Source organism: Lactuca virosa, chromosome 3 (assembly GCF_052849685.1).
Source record: "Lactuca virosa cultivar CGN04683 chromosome 3, Lactuca_virosa_CGN04683_v6, whole genome shotgun sequence".
Classification (NCBI taxonomy): domain Eukaryota; kingdom Viridiplantae; phylum Streptophyta; class Magnoliopsida; order Asterales; family Asteraceae; genus Lactuca; species Lactuca virosa.
Genome location: NC_136428.1, coordinates 34222359 through 34238794, shown reverse-complemented (window position 1 = coordinate 34238794; position 16436 = coordinate 34222359).

Below are 16436 nucleotides of genomic sequence, written 5' to 3'. Positions count from 1 at the left end.
ACTCTATTTGTAATCTCTTTCATAATCCCTGTAAACACTGCAAATTATAGTGAATTGTTTCTCGGCTTCCTCCGCCCGTGGTTTTTTCCCGATTTGGGTTTCCACGTAAATTCCTGTGTCTCTATTCTATTTATTTTATTCGTATTACGTTGTGATTATTACGCTTTGATAATTTTTGATCCCATTCCGCATTGAGCTAATATTATTTAAGTCAATTTGGATCCGTCGTATTTTTACAACAATTGGTATCAGAGCATCCGGGTTGTGATATTAGCTCGTTGGGATCATTTTATCAAGTAATTAATCATGACTTCGGTAAAATACGATATTCCACTACTGGATCGTAACACCCGATTTCCGTTGTGGCAAGTAAAGATGAGAGACATTCTCATTCAGATGGATTTACACAAGGCGCTATTGGGTTTCAATAAGATGCCCGATACATGGACCGAAGAAGAAAAGGAGATGAAAGATCTGAAGGCTTTATCCCAAATTCGTTTGCACTTGTCAAACGATGTTTTGCAAGATGTTCTAAAAGAAACGTCAGCGGCTTCTTTATGGCTAAAGTTGGAACAACTGTTGATGACCAAGAGCTTACCAAACAAGTTGCATTTGAAGCAACGGTTGTTCAATCTCAAGATGATTGAAGGAGGCTCTTTAACTGAACATATATCCACATTTAAAGAGTTAGTAAATAACTTAGAGAATATGGATGTTCAGTATGAAGATGAAGACTTGGCTCTATTCTTACTATCGTCGTTGCCAGAATCCTATAGCCATTTTCGTGATACTATTATCTATAGCCGTGACACTCTAGTTTTAGATGAAGTCTATACAGCTTTGGATTCAAAAGAGAAGATGAAGCATATTACTGGTGGTGGTTCAAGTGATGCTAAAGCCGAAGGTTTGAATGCCAGAGGAAGAACAACAGAGAGAAGTAGAACTTCTCAATCTTCCAACAGAACCAGATCCAAGTCAAAAGGCAAACGAAAGTTTTGCAACTATTGTCACAAGAAGGGACATGTGCTTGAAGAATGCTTCAAGTTGAAGAACAAAGAAAAAAAGAAGACGACAGCAAATGGTAAACAAGCTAGCACTTCGGGTGAAGCCGATCTAGCTGAGGTCGAAGGTATTGGAGAACTTTTGACAGTTTATTCAGATAAACTGGATTCCACTGGTGATTGGATACTCGACTCTGGTTATACTTTTCATATGTGTCACAACAAAAGTTGGTTTTACACATTTGAAAAGGTTAACCAGGGCTATGTGTTGATGAGTAACAATACTACATGTCCAGTTCTTGGACATGGTTCAGTCAGGATCCGTATGTTTGACGGAGTTATTCGAACCATGGGGGATGTTAGATATGTTCCTGACCTCAGAAGAAACTTGTTATCTCTCAGTTCCTTTGACAAAAAGGGATACGAGTTTGCTGGTAAAGGTGGAGTTCTCAGGGTATTCAAAGACGGTTCCGACAAACTGAGAGCCGAACGAAAAACCTCAGATCTTTACTTTCTTGACAGGCAAACAATTTCGAGTGATGCTGCTGTTGTGTCAAAGTTTTTTTCTGATCCAGATCAGTCCCGTCTTTGGCACCTTCGACTCGGCCATATGAGTTTTCAAGGCATGTCAGAATTGAGTCGAAGAGGTTTACTTGGTCAACAAAAGATTGTTGATTTGGATTTCTGTGAAGACTGTGTATATGGCAAGGCAAAACGAGTGAGGTTTGCAAGTGGCATCCATACAACGAAAGGACCACTTGATTATGTTCACTCGGATTTGTGGGGACCGGCTCGAGTTGCTTCAAAAGGTGGAGCTATTTATATGCTCAATATTATTGATGATTTCTCCAGGAAGGTGTGGTCTTTCTTCTTAAAACATAAAGGAGACGTTTTCTATACCTTCAGAAATTGGAAAGTTCAGGTTGAAAAGCAATCAGGTCTGGTGGTAAAGTATCTTCGTACGGATAATGGACTTGAGTTTTGCTCAGAAGAGTTTAATGTCTATTGTCAAAAGGAAGGCATTACTCGACATCGCACAGTAGTCCATTCACCTCAACAAAATGGTGTAGCTGAAAGGATGAATCGCACCATTATGGAGAAGGTCCGGTGTATGCTTTCTAATTCCAAATTGCCAAAGTCTTTTTGGGCGGAGGCTGCTTCGACTGCTTGCTATGTTATCAACCGATCACCGTCACGAGCAATCGAGAAGAAAACTCCGTTTGAGTTATGGTCCGGTAAACCTGCCAATTATTCAGATTTAAAACCATTCGGATGTCCAGCGTATGCACGAGTTGACAATGGGAAGCTAGAACCAAGAGCAATCAAATGCGTTTTTCTTGGGTACAATCAAGGTGTAAAGGGTTACAAGTTATGGAGCTTTGATTTGAAGAAAATTATCATCTCAAGAGATGTTACTTTTGATGAGTCTGCTATGATTCAACCAGTTGCTGACTCTTCTAAAAGAACAGATGCATCAGATGTATCATCCGAAGCAAATAAAGAGTATGCTCAAATGGAGGTGGAGCTTCCTACTTCACCTACCACCAATCAGAGTACAAATCAGCATCAAGATTCTTCTTCGTCGGATGAGCATGTTGTTGGTGAAGATTCAACACCTTCACAACCACAAGCTACTACTCCAAGCATTGCAAGAGATAGACCGAGAAGACAGATTATTCCTCCGAAGAGGTATGCTGAATCTGATTTGGTTGCCTATGCTTTTATTGTTGCTGATAATATTGAGTCTGCAACGGAGCCTGCAAATTATGACGAGGCTATCAAATCTGAAGACTCAAATGATTGGATGCTCGCTATGCAAAATGAGATGGAATCTTTGCAGCGAAACAGTACTTGGAATTTAGTTCCTATTCCGAAAGGGAAGAGACCAGTTAAATGCAAGTGGGTCTACAAGCTCAAGGAACCTGTCAACCCAAATGATAAACCAAGATACAAAGCTCGGTTAGTAGCTAAAGGCTACAGTCAGATTCCTGGTATTGATTACACTGACATTTATTCCCCAGTTGTCAAACATACTTCCATTCGTGTGTTGTTGGGGTTGGTTGCTTCTAACGATTTTGAGTTAGAACAACTTGATGTCACTACAGCTTTCCTAAATGGTGAGCTTGAGGAAGAGATTTTTATGCAACAACCTGAAGGTTTTGCAGTTCCTGGAAAGGAGAATTACGTATGCAAATTGAACAAATCTCTTTATGGCCTCAAGCAGTCTCCTAGACAATGGTACAAGAGGTTCGATTCTTTCATGACCAGTCACAAATTCAGCAGGTGCACCTATGATAGCTGCGTTTATTTTAAGAAAGGTGACAATGGTTCAAAGATCTACTTACTCTTGTACATGGATGACATGTTGATTGCAGCGAAAGATATGAAGGAGATTCAGAAGTTAAAAGACCAGTTGAAAGCTGAATTTGAAATGAAGGACTTAGGAGCTGCCAAAAAGATTTTAGGTATGGAAATTATTCGTGACAGGAAGTCTAGGATCTTGCATCTTTCTCAGAAAAGTTATATTGAGAAAGTCCTAAGACGCTTCAGTATGCACGAAGCAAAGTCTGTCAACACACCTTTTGCAGCTCATTTCAAGCTATCATCCGCTTTGAGTCCTACTAATGAGACTGATATGGCTTACATGGCACGTGTTCCATACTCTAGTGCTGTTGGATCTTTGATGTATGCTATGATCTGCACGCGCCCTGATTTGGCTTATGCTGTTAGCATGGTTAGTAGATACATGGCGAACCCGGGGAAAGAACACTGGAAAGCAGTACAGTGGATTTTTCGTTATTTACGCGGTACGTCTTCTATGTGTTTACGTTTTGGTAAATCTAACACTGGGGTGTTCGGATATGTTGATTCAGATTATGGCAAAGATTTGGATAAACGAATATCAATTACAGGATATGTGTTTACTCTAAATGGTTGTGCTGTTAGTTGGAAAGCCCAGTTACAGTCTACAGTTGCCCTGTCTTCTACCGAGGCAGAGTACATGGCGATTACAGAAGCAGTTAAGGAAGATATCTGGTTGAAGGGGTTATTTGGAGAACTCGATGATAGAATAAAGGTGACCACAGTTTTCTGTGACAACCAGAGTGCTATCTTCTTGAGTAAAGATCAAATGTTTCATGACCGAACTAAGCATATTGATATTCGTTATCATTTTGTGCGGGATATCATTGAAAAAGGCGATTGTGTTGTGGACAAGATTCATACAGATTATAATCCCGCTGATATGTTCACTAAAAGTCTTCCTATAGCCAAGTTCAAATTATGTTTGGACATGGTGGGTGTTTCTGATCGCAGTTGAGCCTGAAGGCTCGTAGGTGGAGGAAGTATTATTTATTTTTCGGAAACAATTTTTCTCTATATAATTTTGCAGGTTCTTATGGAAGTTTTAGAGTTTGATGAGCTATAGGTTTTGACTAATCGTAAAGCATGACTTGCTTAATTTTGATGTCAAGGTGGAGATTGTGGAAAATGTTGCCTCCAAAATTAGCAAGTGGCAAATAGTTCAGGGGTTATTTCCGTAACTTATCATTTACTATTCATAGTTTGACTATGAATAGTAATATAAGTGTGAATTTGGAAATGAGAATGGACGGTGGTTAATATTATAATATATATATCTTAATTTTGGAATGAAGAATGGATGGTAGGCGCCTACAAATCTTTTCCGCCTACAATTTTGGACATTTTTTTTTCTCTTTCCTTTCATATTACATTCCCTTTGGCTATAAATAGCCTAAGCCATTTTCATCATAAACACACGAACCAAATCAAATATATATATATATATATATATATATATATATATATATATATATATATATGTAATGTAAAGCATTACATATATATATATATATATATATATATATATATATATATATATATTGATACACCACCGTATATTTTAGCTCACCCACTCTATTTGTAATCTCTTTCATAATCCCTGTAAACACTGCAAATTATAGTGAATTGTTTCTCGGCTTCCTCCGCCCGTGGTTTTTTCCCGATTTGGGTTTCCACGTAAATTCTTGAGTCTCTATTCTATTTATTTTATTCGTATTACGTTGTGATTATTACGCTTTGATAATTTTTGATCCCATTCCGCATTGAGCTAATATTATTTAAGTCAATTTGGATCCGTCGTATTTTTACAACAGAGGAAAGTGTGATGACAAGTGAAAGATATATAAGGACAGTTTGGTCAAAGATGGTACAAATCTGAAAAAGGATGAAAGTGATGCTTCATTAGATATAATGATGTTTTACTGTCTTTCGTGTGTAAACATGTCAAAAGTTGATTTGTGTTTTTTTCTCATATCTAACTTGTCATTTGCTGAAGGGCGTAAATGGAAATGTGGGTTCATTTTAGAATTAACCTAACAAGGAAAGCATGAGCAAGAAGAAGAAAGTAAAATCATGCACAAGGCTATTTTGGTCCATCTCTATGTAAAGTTATAAGCTTACACTGTCACTTTTGTTGTTAACAGGAAGGATGGTCCATGAGTCTCTAAATGAATAGATTTTCATTCAATTTTTATAGTGACTGTTAAAGAAGTTTTGACCAGGTCATTTTTGGTCTATCGAGATTTTCAATGTATACAAAGGGATAGTTTGGTCAAATTCCATGCTTTATCTTTTGTATATATTGATTCTCTCAGCAGTTTTCGTTTATAAGACTACTCGGAGTGGGCAACGCCCATTCCCGTTATTGTGCCTCATAACACGTGATAACGCCAATGAACACCGCCCCACCCTACCGTTATTACATGTTAAAGGCTTTCGCGTTACTTCCCGTTACCACCATCACATTTGGTAACGGCGTTTTTTGTTTTTTAGCCTTGTAACTCGTGTGGCCGTTGCCCACACCCACCTCTCTAAGAGGTGGGTTGTTTCTTTGTTTATATATCAGTGGTGTATGCAGGTTCTTAAGAAGGAATTAAATAGAAAAAGTCCACAGGGGGTATAATGGGAAAGAGACAGGTCTGGTAAAGCATTTATTCTTTGACTTCTCACTTTCGTTCTCATTAGAAGGAGCATAAGGCAGGGGCACTTTGGTCACTGTAATGTTGCTCCGGTCAGTTTTGGGACAAAAATACACATGAACCGTTGAGACCCAAGAAACAAAAGGGTATTATGGTCTATCTTTTTTTTATAGGTGGTGTCACTCAGTTAAGCAGGGTTAAATATAAAAGAAAATGTTATTTTCTTGTTTAATTGAAAATTGGTGACTAAATGCGTATTTGACAAAAGTAGCTGTTAGCTGAAAGCGGTTAGTTGGTAGCGGGTAGCTGATAGCGGGAAACTGTAACTTTTATTTTTTATATGAGTGTTTGGAAAAAGTAGCTGGTAGCTTTTAAAATATATAAATTTACATAAAAGGACAATTGATTAAAAATAAATAAATATATAAATCTATTTTTAAGGGTAATTATGGAAATTGATTTCAAAAGCTCAGTAGCGTTTTGTTAAACGCTACATGAAGTAGCTTTTAGATTTGGAGCGTTTTGATTAAACTAAAAGCTAAATGTTCGTACTGTCAAACTAAGCTTTTTGTTTAAATTAAAGCGTTTTGTCAAAAGCTAAAAGCTAGAAGCTCTCAAACGCTTCCAAAAGCTCTGTGGCAAACACGCCCTAATTATGACATGTAACAGGGGTCATTTTCAAGGATGACATGTGGTTGTTCAAATACTGCAAAAGGGAGAAGTATTGTCAGCTTACATTCACGCTGACTTAAATGCTTAAGATGTTTCACGCTCACATTTCTGTTGACATTTGATTTATAATGTTTATCTCACTGATCAACCCTTCTCTTATCTCGTGTCAACTAATCATCTCAGGGCTTTAGAGTCAAATTTTCTCACTAGTATTGAATGGGTTAGAAAAGGTTGTCATGGTCAAAATAAAAATCTGTAGAGAAACATGGTTCGTTTTCTTGGTTCATAGATTTGATGAAGAAAATAGATTGTCAAGAAACCCCACCAGCTTCACTCTATCAGCGTCAACTTTTCTCGAAGAAAAAGTAATGCTCATGTTGATAACAGATCCCTCCAAGAAGCACGAGACCCTTTATCATCAATTATTTTGGTAGAATGAAAAATTCGGATTTCTTTTGAGTTATTATGGACTTGGAAATCTTCAACATCGTCATCAAGTAACAGATCTTCATTTTCTTGTTCATGCTACATCTGAATTCCTTGTACTCCACTTATCCAGCTTGATGGTGTAGAAGTAGATGTTTTCCTTTAATGACTCATTGCAATATGTGCCAGATCACCTTCAAATATAACTAAAAGACGCCAAAGAAGTAGAATATTCAGAGTCATCATCTTGAGATATAATAGTGGCGTCCCCAACTTTTATCATCAGAAGAAGCTTAAATTTGAAATCGAATCTTAACTCGTCCAATTAAATTCACCAAATTAACCACCTTCGCTTGCCATGGAATCTCACTAAGTTTTTTTTCAGGTCATTGGTGATAAGATTTAGGTAGAACAAATAAACTTAAAACCCTTAAGTTTACATGCAACCTAAGGATCTATGTTTTCACTATTAACCTATAATTAAGACCATCAAATAAGAAACCTTAAACATATTTCGAAAATCATAAAAGTGTTTAGGTTTACATACCTTGTTGTTATCATAGTAAATAACAAGAATTATTTTTTTGTAGATCTCTTGGAAGCAAGCACCACAATTGTGCCTCTAATAGCTCACACCCAAACTAACAATAAGGAGACTTAAGAGAGAGGAGAGGGAAGAGTAAGAATTCCGGTTATCCCTTAAGGATATGGAGTGGCTAATCTAAGGCCTAAGGGTCTTTATATAGTGCTACAAGGAAACCTTAGATAACCTTGATTTGAGTATTAAATTAATATTTTAGATCTGGTATTTATCTCATTCCTTATTTATCTACATGGGATATTCTAGAAACACTAGAATATCCTCCTTGAAACCGTCCACCCCTAGGGTTGGAAGGTTCTGAAGCCTTTTGTTCAACTGTTGAACAATTGCACTTTAGACCACGTGGTTTTAATTAATTTCATTAATCCCAAAATTAATTATAATTAATTTCTGATCAATTATTAATTAAATAATATCTTTCTAATTAATATATTATTTTCATAATATATTAATAAATCATTTATTTCAATTTATTAATCACATAATAAATTAATCTCGCTCTCTCTCTAAAAGTCATCCTATCCAATTGCTAGGTTTGTGTAACATCTGGATTTCCAGGTATCATAATTTAAATATTGTTTTGAGATGAGAAGAGGGACTCGACGAGTTGACGCCTAAACTCGTCGAGTAGGATCGCGACTGATGACTCGTATTAATGAATGGACTCGACGAGTCGGAGAATCGACTCGACGAGTCCGCGCTGTTAGCAGAAACCCTAAATCTTTGGGCATGAGCCCTATTTAAAGGCACTTATGGCCTTCAATTGCGGCTACCTTTCCAGAAGAGAGAACCCTAGCGAATTTGAGTGTGTAGAGTGAGAGGAAGAGCTATCTTGAGCTATTTGGTGTGATTTTGCAAAGGAGGAGAAGAGTTCCAACAAGAAGGACCAGAGGAGGTTGTTGTTCTGAGTTAGTCAAGCAAGGAGCTTCATTCTGAGGTACCAAATCGAACCCCTCTTCTTCCCTATTGTGTAGATTCCATTTTTGGGGTTAGGGCTTGAATCACTTCATTTTTTGGGGTCTTGAATGCATCAAATCCCTCTTCTGGTTGTGTTATAGATCTGGACCTTTCTAGGTCAATAGAGCCAGAAAGTATGAAACTTTAGTCGAGTAATCATAGGATTTTGAAGCTAGGAAGCATTAATGGGGTTTCTATGGTATATAATGCAAGATACACCATGCATGGACACCAAGTTCAGACCTTTACGTGAATTTTGGGTGTTAGAAGGTCAGATCTATAAGTTAGAGAAACAAATCTGACCTCAAAAGGTCGTTTGAGTATTGTCATGGAGGAAACTCGTCGAGTCCATGAGAGGACTCGACGTGTCGAATCGGATTGCCCCGCGATTCGTGATCAGTGGTAACCCGTCGAGTGAAAGGTTAACTTGACTAGTCGAGTAAGACCTTAGGAGGATTTAGAGGACACGCATCGACTCGCCGAGTCACCCGAGTGCACTCGACAAGTCTGGTCAAAGTTGGACCGTTGACTGGAGTTGACTTTTGTTGACTTTTAGGGTTTGGTCAACAAGCGGACATTTGGACCATTGGAGGGGTAAAATGGTCTTTTCCCCTTCTGTGAGATTATAGGAAGGGATTAGTCTAGCCTTTGAGAATCGTTGTTAATTAGAGGTAAATTTCTTTATGTGATTAGGCGGAGGCTAGAGCAGTATTTCGAGTTCGAGACTTTCCGAGATTACCCGAGGTGAGTCTTCTCACTATACATTACCTAGAGTGGTATCCATGTGCAGACCGGAGGGTCTTATGTGTTATGTGTTTACTTGAGATTATGTGTATTGTGATTTATGTATGTTATCTGATATTTAGACCGGACTGGAGGGTCCAACGATTTAGACCGGACCAGAGGGTCCAACGAGCTAGACCGGACCGGAGGGTCCAACGAGCTACGTGACTGGAGGGTCCCGCTGAGACACATTGACCAGGGGGTCTTATCGAGTTATAGCCTCGAGTGGCTTATGTGTTGTATGTGGTATTTTGGGGAACTCACTAAGCATTTATGCTTACCGTGTTATGTGATATGTGTTTCAGGTACTAGCGAGGATCGCGGGAAGGCGCCGACATGATTTGTACACACTGGCAGAGGATTATGTTTTTGAGATTCTGGGATATGTTTTATTGTGATGATATTTGATACACATGAGATTTTGAGAATATTATATGAGTTTTATTATGTTTGAAAAATGAAAAATTGTTTTAAAATTTACGTTGTTACAAGTTGGTATCAGAGCCTTGGTTTGAGGGATTCGGATGCACCTTCGGGCGAATCTGAACTCAAACTGAGGATTTGAGAAAATTTTTCATAAAAGAAATAATTTTTCTAAAAAGAGTAAAAGATTTTGAGAAAAGCAGAACGGGGAAGTGTGTACGATCAGCCAGCGCCCGAACGGTGATTTTCCAAAATACCCTTACATTATGTGTTATGAGATATTATGTGATATGCTATGCAAGCTAGAGTAGGCTAGGTATTCATATTTAGGACTAGAGTGGGCCTGATTTGTGATGCCTTAGCCTATGAGTTACTACTACTGTGAATTTCTTTGAGTATGAGTAGGTAGCAGAGAGGAGCTTATGAGAGGTCTACTGGGTGGTAGCCTGCGCTCAGCGAGATATAGGGTACTTGTGAACTAGAATCCTAGGAGGAGGACTTGGGGTGATTATTGATGTGGTATGGAAGGTAGTATAAGGGCTTGTACTACTGGAAGCACTGGATCAGTGAGCAGCCCAAGTAAGAATGCTTAGGGTACTAAGGAGCAAGTAGGGTTGAGTGATAGAGTGCGAGAATACTCGAGCGAGTCTCTAATTTCTTTTGTGTTGTATTTCAGAGACATTATGGTGGGTACACGCCACACTCCAGAGAGCAGCGGTGTTAGCGATGATGAGATTCGCAGGATGATTCATGATGAGGTGGTTGCAGCCATTCGAGCTGAGATACCAGAGTTGTTTGGGTCTATCAAGACCACGCTGATTGAGACATTTGAGGAGCGGTACGCTGCTCTTACCAATGATGCTGTTGCTGCGACCACCGCAGCCGTTGCCGCTGCTAGGCCACAGGGGGGTGACTCGTTGCTGTACCGGGAGTTCAGCAACACGAAGCCACCAGAGTTTGATGGGACTCAGGATCCGATAGCCGCGATGGGATGGATCTCTGACATTGAGGGATGCTTCTACACATGTTCTTGTCCGTAGCACCTGAGGGTACTATTCGCGCTGAACCAACTTTGCTTGGGAGCGAAGGATTGGTGGAAGTTTGTGACGTCTGACTTTACTCCTGCAGAGATTACAACGGTGACCTGGGAGAGGTTCACCACCATGTTCCGAGATGAGTATGTTCCCCCTGTGGAGAGGGAACGTCTAGCCCAAGAGTTCTTGTCCCTCAAGCAGGGGACGGAGTCCGTGACTGTGATTACACGAATGTTTCACGAGATGGCGTTGTTTTGCCCTGGACATGTGTCTTCTGAGCAGGCACGCATGAGTCGATATCTGAGCATACTGAGGAAAGACATTCGTGAGTTTGTGGCGAACTCGACATACCGGACATTTTTCGAGCTCCAGGCAAATGCCCAGAAGAGGGAGATTGAGCTAGAGACTCAGGCCAGGGAGGAGGCCGAGTCTCAGAGGAAGGACAGGCGGCCGACACAGTCTCAGCCGGCAGCCAAGCGGGCAAAGCCCGCTGATTCGAGATCTCGAGGTCCGAAAGACCGGACTTGCGGGAAGTGCGGCAAGATCCATGAGGGAGTGTGCAGAGCAGGGGTGTACTACAAGTGTGGCAAGGAGGGTCATTTCGCGAGGGATTGACCCAAGGGGTTTGCAGTTTGCTTCCACTACAACCAGACTGGTCATCGGAAGGCCGAGTGCCCACAGCTACTTCAGGGATCAGCTCAGGGATCTGCACCTGCTGCTACTAGAGCCACCGAGGCCCGGCCAGTGAAGGCCGAGGCACCGAAGGCTCGTGGGAGAGCCTTTCAGTTGACAGCGGAGGAGGTCCGCGCAGCGCCCGATGTCGTGGCTGGTATGTATTCTTTTATTTACTTATTCTGAGTTCGAGATATTGTGCTTATATTGTGGTATGCATAGGTACTTTTCTTGTGAGTTCTGTACCTGCTTTGGTGTTATTTGACTCGGGTGCGAGTCGATCTTTCATGTCATTAGCATTTAGTCAGCACATCAATATCCGACGAAAGGCGTTGAGTCGACCTCTACGAGTTTCTATAGCTGACGAGCGAGCGGTGTATGCTACTGATGTGATTCAAGGATGTGTACTCGAGATTTTCGGTGTTGAGTTCCCGATAGACCTGGTACCGATTGCGATGGGGGGTGTCTATGTCATCGTGGGCATGGATTGGTTGAGCCAATTCAGAGCTGTTATTGACTGCGAGCGTCAGTTGGTGACCATACGATACCCTAGTGGGGGAGTACTTACGGTGTATGGTGAGGGTACCCGATCTGGGTCAGCATTTTGCTCGACTGCCAGGGCGAGACAGAGTCTACAGCAGGGTTGTAGAGGGTTTGTAGCCTATGTGATGGATACACGAGTGGCCGCAGAGAGACCGAGTTCTATCGATGAGGTTCCGATAGTGCGTGAGTTCCCGGACGTTTTCCCCGAGGAGTTGTCGGGTGTGCCTCCGGAGAGGCAGGTGGAGTTCCATATAGATTTGGTTCCGGGAGCGGCACCTATTGCCAAGGCACCCTATCGCCTTGCGCCACCAGATATGCAGGAGTTATCCCCGCAGCTTCAGGAGCTGTTGGGGAAGGGATTCATCCAACCGAGTAGCTCTCCGTGGGGAGCGTCGATCCTTTTCGTCAAGAAAACGGATGGTTCACACCGGATGTGCATCGATTACCGGGAGTTGAACAAGTTGACGGTCAAGAACCGTTATCCATTACTGAGGATCGACGATCTGTTCGATCAGTTGCAGGGAGCGTCTTGGTTTTCCAAGATAGACTTGAGGTCGGGATATCACCAGATGAGGGTGCGTGATGAGGATATCCAGAAGACGGCGTTCAGGACTCGTTATGGGCATTACGAGTTCGTGGTGATGCCTTTTGGGCTCACCAATGCACCAGCGACGTTCATGGATCTCATGAACCGGGTATGCAGGCCGATGTTGGATCGATCGGTGATTGTGTTCATCGACGATATTCTAGTGTATTCGAGATCCAGAGAGCAGCATGAGGAGCATCTGAGGGAGATCCTTAGAGTGTTGAGATCGGAGAGGCTTTATGCCAAATTCTCCAAGTGTGATTTTTGGTTATGAGAGGTCCAGTTCTTGGGACATCTCGTTAATCAGAATGGGATATTGGTCGATCCGGCCAAGATTGAGGCTGTCATGAGTTGGGAGGTGCCGAGATCCCCCACCGAGATCAGGAGTTTTCTGGGGTTGGCCGGCTACTATCGGAGATTTATCAGAGATTTCTCCAAGATTGTCGTTCCCCTCACCAGATTAACTCGGAAGGGTGTTGCTTTCATTTGGGGTCCCGAGCAGCAGACCTCGTTTGAGACTCTTCGCCAGAGATTATGCGAAGCCCCGGTGTTAGCCCTTCCGGTGGGAATGGAGGATTTCGTGGTGTACTGTGATGCGTCTATATCAGGGTTGGGTGCGGTGCTTATGCAGAGAGGGCACGTGATAACATATGCATCGAGGCAGCTGAAGCCTCATGAGACGAGGTATCCCACCCATGATTTGGAGTTGGGGGCAGTGGTGTTCGCCCTTAAGATATGGCGCCATTATTTGTATGGGGTTCAGTGTACCATATACACGGACCACAAGAGTTTGAAGTATCTGATGGAACAACCCAACCTGAATATGCGCCAGAGGAGATGGTTGGATGTGGTAAAGGATTACGACTGTGAGATCCTATACCACCCGGGCAAGGCTAACGTGGTAGCCGATGCTCTGAGCCGCAGGGCGGAGAGTGCCCCGATTCGAGATATATGTATGAGGATGACGGTGATGACTCTGGTGTTGGATACCATTTGAGAGGCCCAGGCAGAGGCTGTGAGACCGGAGAACTGTAAGAGGGAGCGGGTGATTGGACAGGTATCCGAGGGCTTATGACCTTTCGTGGTCGGATTTGGGTGTCGTATACGGGCGGGGAACGTAGCACTCTGATGGAGGAGGCGCATAGATCGAGATTTTCGATCCATCTCGGGGCTACTATGATGTATTTGGACCTGAAGAAAGACTACTGGTGGCCCTGTATGAAGAGGGATGTTGCATGGGTAGTAGAGAGGTGCTTGACCTGTCGTCGGGTTAAGGCCGAGCACCAGCGTCCGCATGGCAAGTTTCAGCCATTAGAGGTTCCCCAGTGGAAGTGCAATTTGGGTTGATGCAATTTGGGTGATTGTGGACCGGCTGACGAAGAGCGATCACTTCCTTGCTATCAGTGAGAGCTCTTCTGTGGAGAGGATGGCAGAGACATATGTGAGAGAGGTGGTGTCACGGCATGGAGTGCCGATCTCGATTGTGTCGGACCGAGATGTACGTTTCACTTCTAGGTTCTGGAAGAAGTTCCATGAGGAGTTGGGTACGAGATTGCACTTCAGTACTGCTTACCACCCACAGACGGATGGCCAGAGTGAGCGAACGATACAGACGCTCGAGGACATGCTTCGAGCATATGTTATGGACTTCGGGGGAAGTTGGGACACATACCTACCTTTGGTTGAGTTTTCTTACAACAACAGCCACCATTCGAGTATTGGTATGCCTCCCTTTGAGCTTTTATATGGGAGGAGGTGTCGGACTCCCATCTGTTGGGGAGAGGTAGGGCAGCGACTGATGAGTAGAACTGAGATAGTGCTTAAGACGACTGAGCAGATACAACAGGTCAGACAGAGGTTACTGACAGCCCAGAGTCGCCAGAAGAGTTACACGGATAGGCGGCGATCCGAGCTCGAGTTCCAGGTTGGAGACTTTGTACTCCTGAAGGTATCTCCTTGGAAATGAGTGATCTGATTCAGGAAGAGGGGCAAGCTGGGGCCCCGATACATTGGTCCTTTCACGGTGATCACCAGAGTGGGCAAGGTAGCATACCGTTTAAAGCTACCCGAGGAGTTGGGTCAGATCCATAATACCTTCCGCGTATCCCAGTTGAGGAAGTGTATAGCCGATGAGACGGCGGTAGTGCCGCTAGAGGATATTCAGGTGGATGCGAGCATGAATTAAATTGAGAGGCCGATCGCGATCTTGGATCGGAAGATCAAGGTTCTGAGGAACAAAGAGGTGCCCCTGGTTCAAGTCCAGTAGCAACATCGGAGAGGGTCCGAGCTGACTTGGGAGCCGGAGGCGGAGATGCGGGAGCAGCATCCAGAGTTGTTTGCAGAGTAAGACTTCGAGGGCGAAGTCTGATTCTAGTGGGGGAGAATTATAACATCCGGATTTCCAGGTATCATAATTTAAATATTGTTTTGAGATGAGAAGAGGGAATCGACGAGTTGACGCCTAAACTCGTCGAGTAGGATCGCGACTGGTGACTCGGATTAAAGAATGGACTCGACGAGTCCGCACTGTTGGCAGAAACCCTAAATCTTTGGGCCTGAGCCCTATTTAAAGGCACTTATGGCCTTTAATTGCGGCTACCTTTCCAGAAGAGAGAACCCTAGCAAATTTGAGTGTGTAGAGTGAGAGGAAGAGCTATCTTGAGCTATTTGATGTGATTTTGCAAAGGAGGAGAAGAGTTCCAGCAAGAAGGACCAGAGGAGGTTGTTGTTCTAAGTTAGTCAAGCAAGGAGCTTCATTCTGAGGTACCAAATCGAACCCCTCTTCTTCCCTATTGTGTAGATTCCATTTTTGGGGTTAGGGCTTGAATCACTTCATTTTTGGGGTCTTGAATGCATCAAATCCCTCTTCTGGTTGTGTTATAGATCTGGACCTTTCTAGGTCCAGAGAGCCAGAAAGTATGAAGCTTTAGTCGAGTAATCATAGGATTTTGAAGCTAGGAAGCATTAATGGGGTTTCTATGGTATATAATGCAAGATACACCATGCATGGACACCAAGTTCAGACCTTTATGTGACTTTTGGGTGTTAGAAGGTCAGATTTATAAGTTAGAGAAACAGATCTGATCTCAGAAGGTCGTTTGAGCATTGTCATGGTGGAAACTCGCCGAGTCCATGAGAGGACTCGACAAGTCGGATCGGGTTGCCCCGTGATTCGTGATCAGTGGTAACCCGTCGAGTGAAAGGTTAACTCGACGAGTCGAGTAAGGCCTTAGGAGGATTTAGAGGACACACATGGACTCGCCGAGTCACCCGAGTGCACTCGACAAGTCTGGTCAAAGTTGGACCGTTGACTGGAGTTGACTTTCGTTGACTTTTAGGGTTTGGTCAACAAGTGGGCATTTGGACCATTAGAGGGGTAAAATGGTCTTTTCCCCTTCTGTGAGATTATAGGAAGGGATTAGTCTAGCCTTTGAGAATCGTTGTTAATTAGAGGTAAATTTCTTTATGTGATTAGGCGGAGGCTAGAGCAGTATTTCGAGTTCAAGACTTTTCGAGATTACCCGAGGTGAGTCTTCTCACTATACATTACCTAGAGTGGTATCCATGTGCAGACCGGAGGGTCTTATGTGTTATGTGTTTACTTGAGATTATATGTATTGTGATTTATGTATGCTATGTGATATTTAGACCGGACTAGAGGGTCCAACGATTTAGACCGGACCAGAGGGTCCAACGAGCTAGACCGGACCGGAGGGTCCAACGAGCTACGTGACTGGA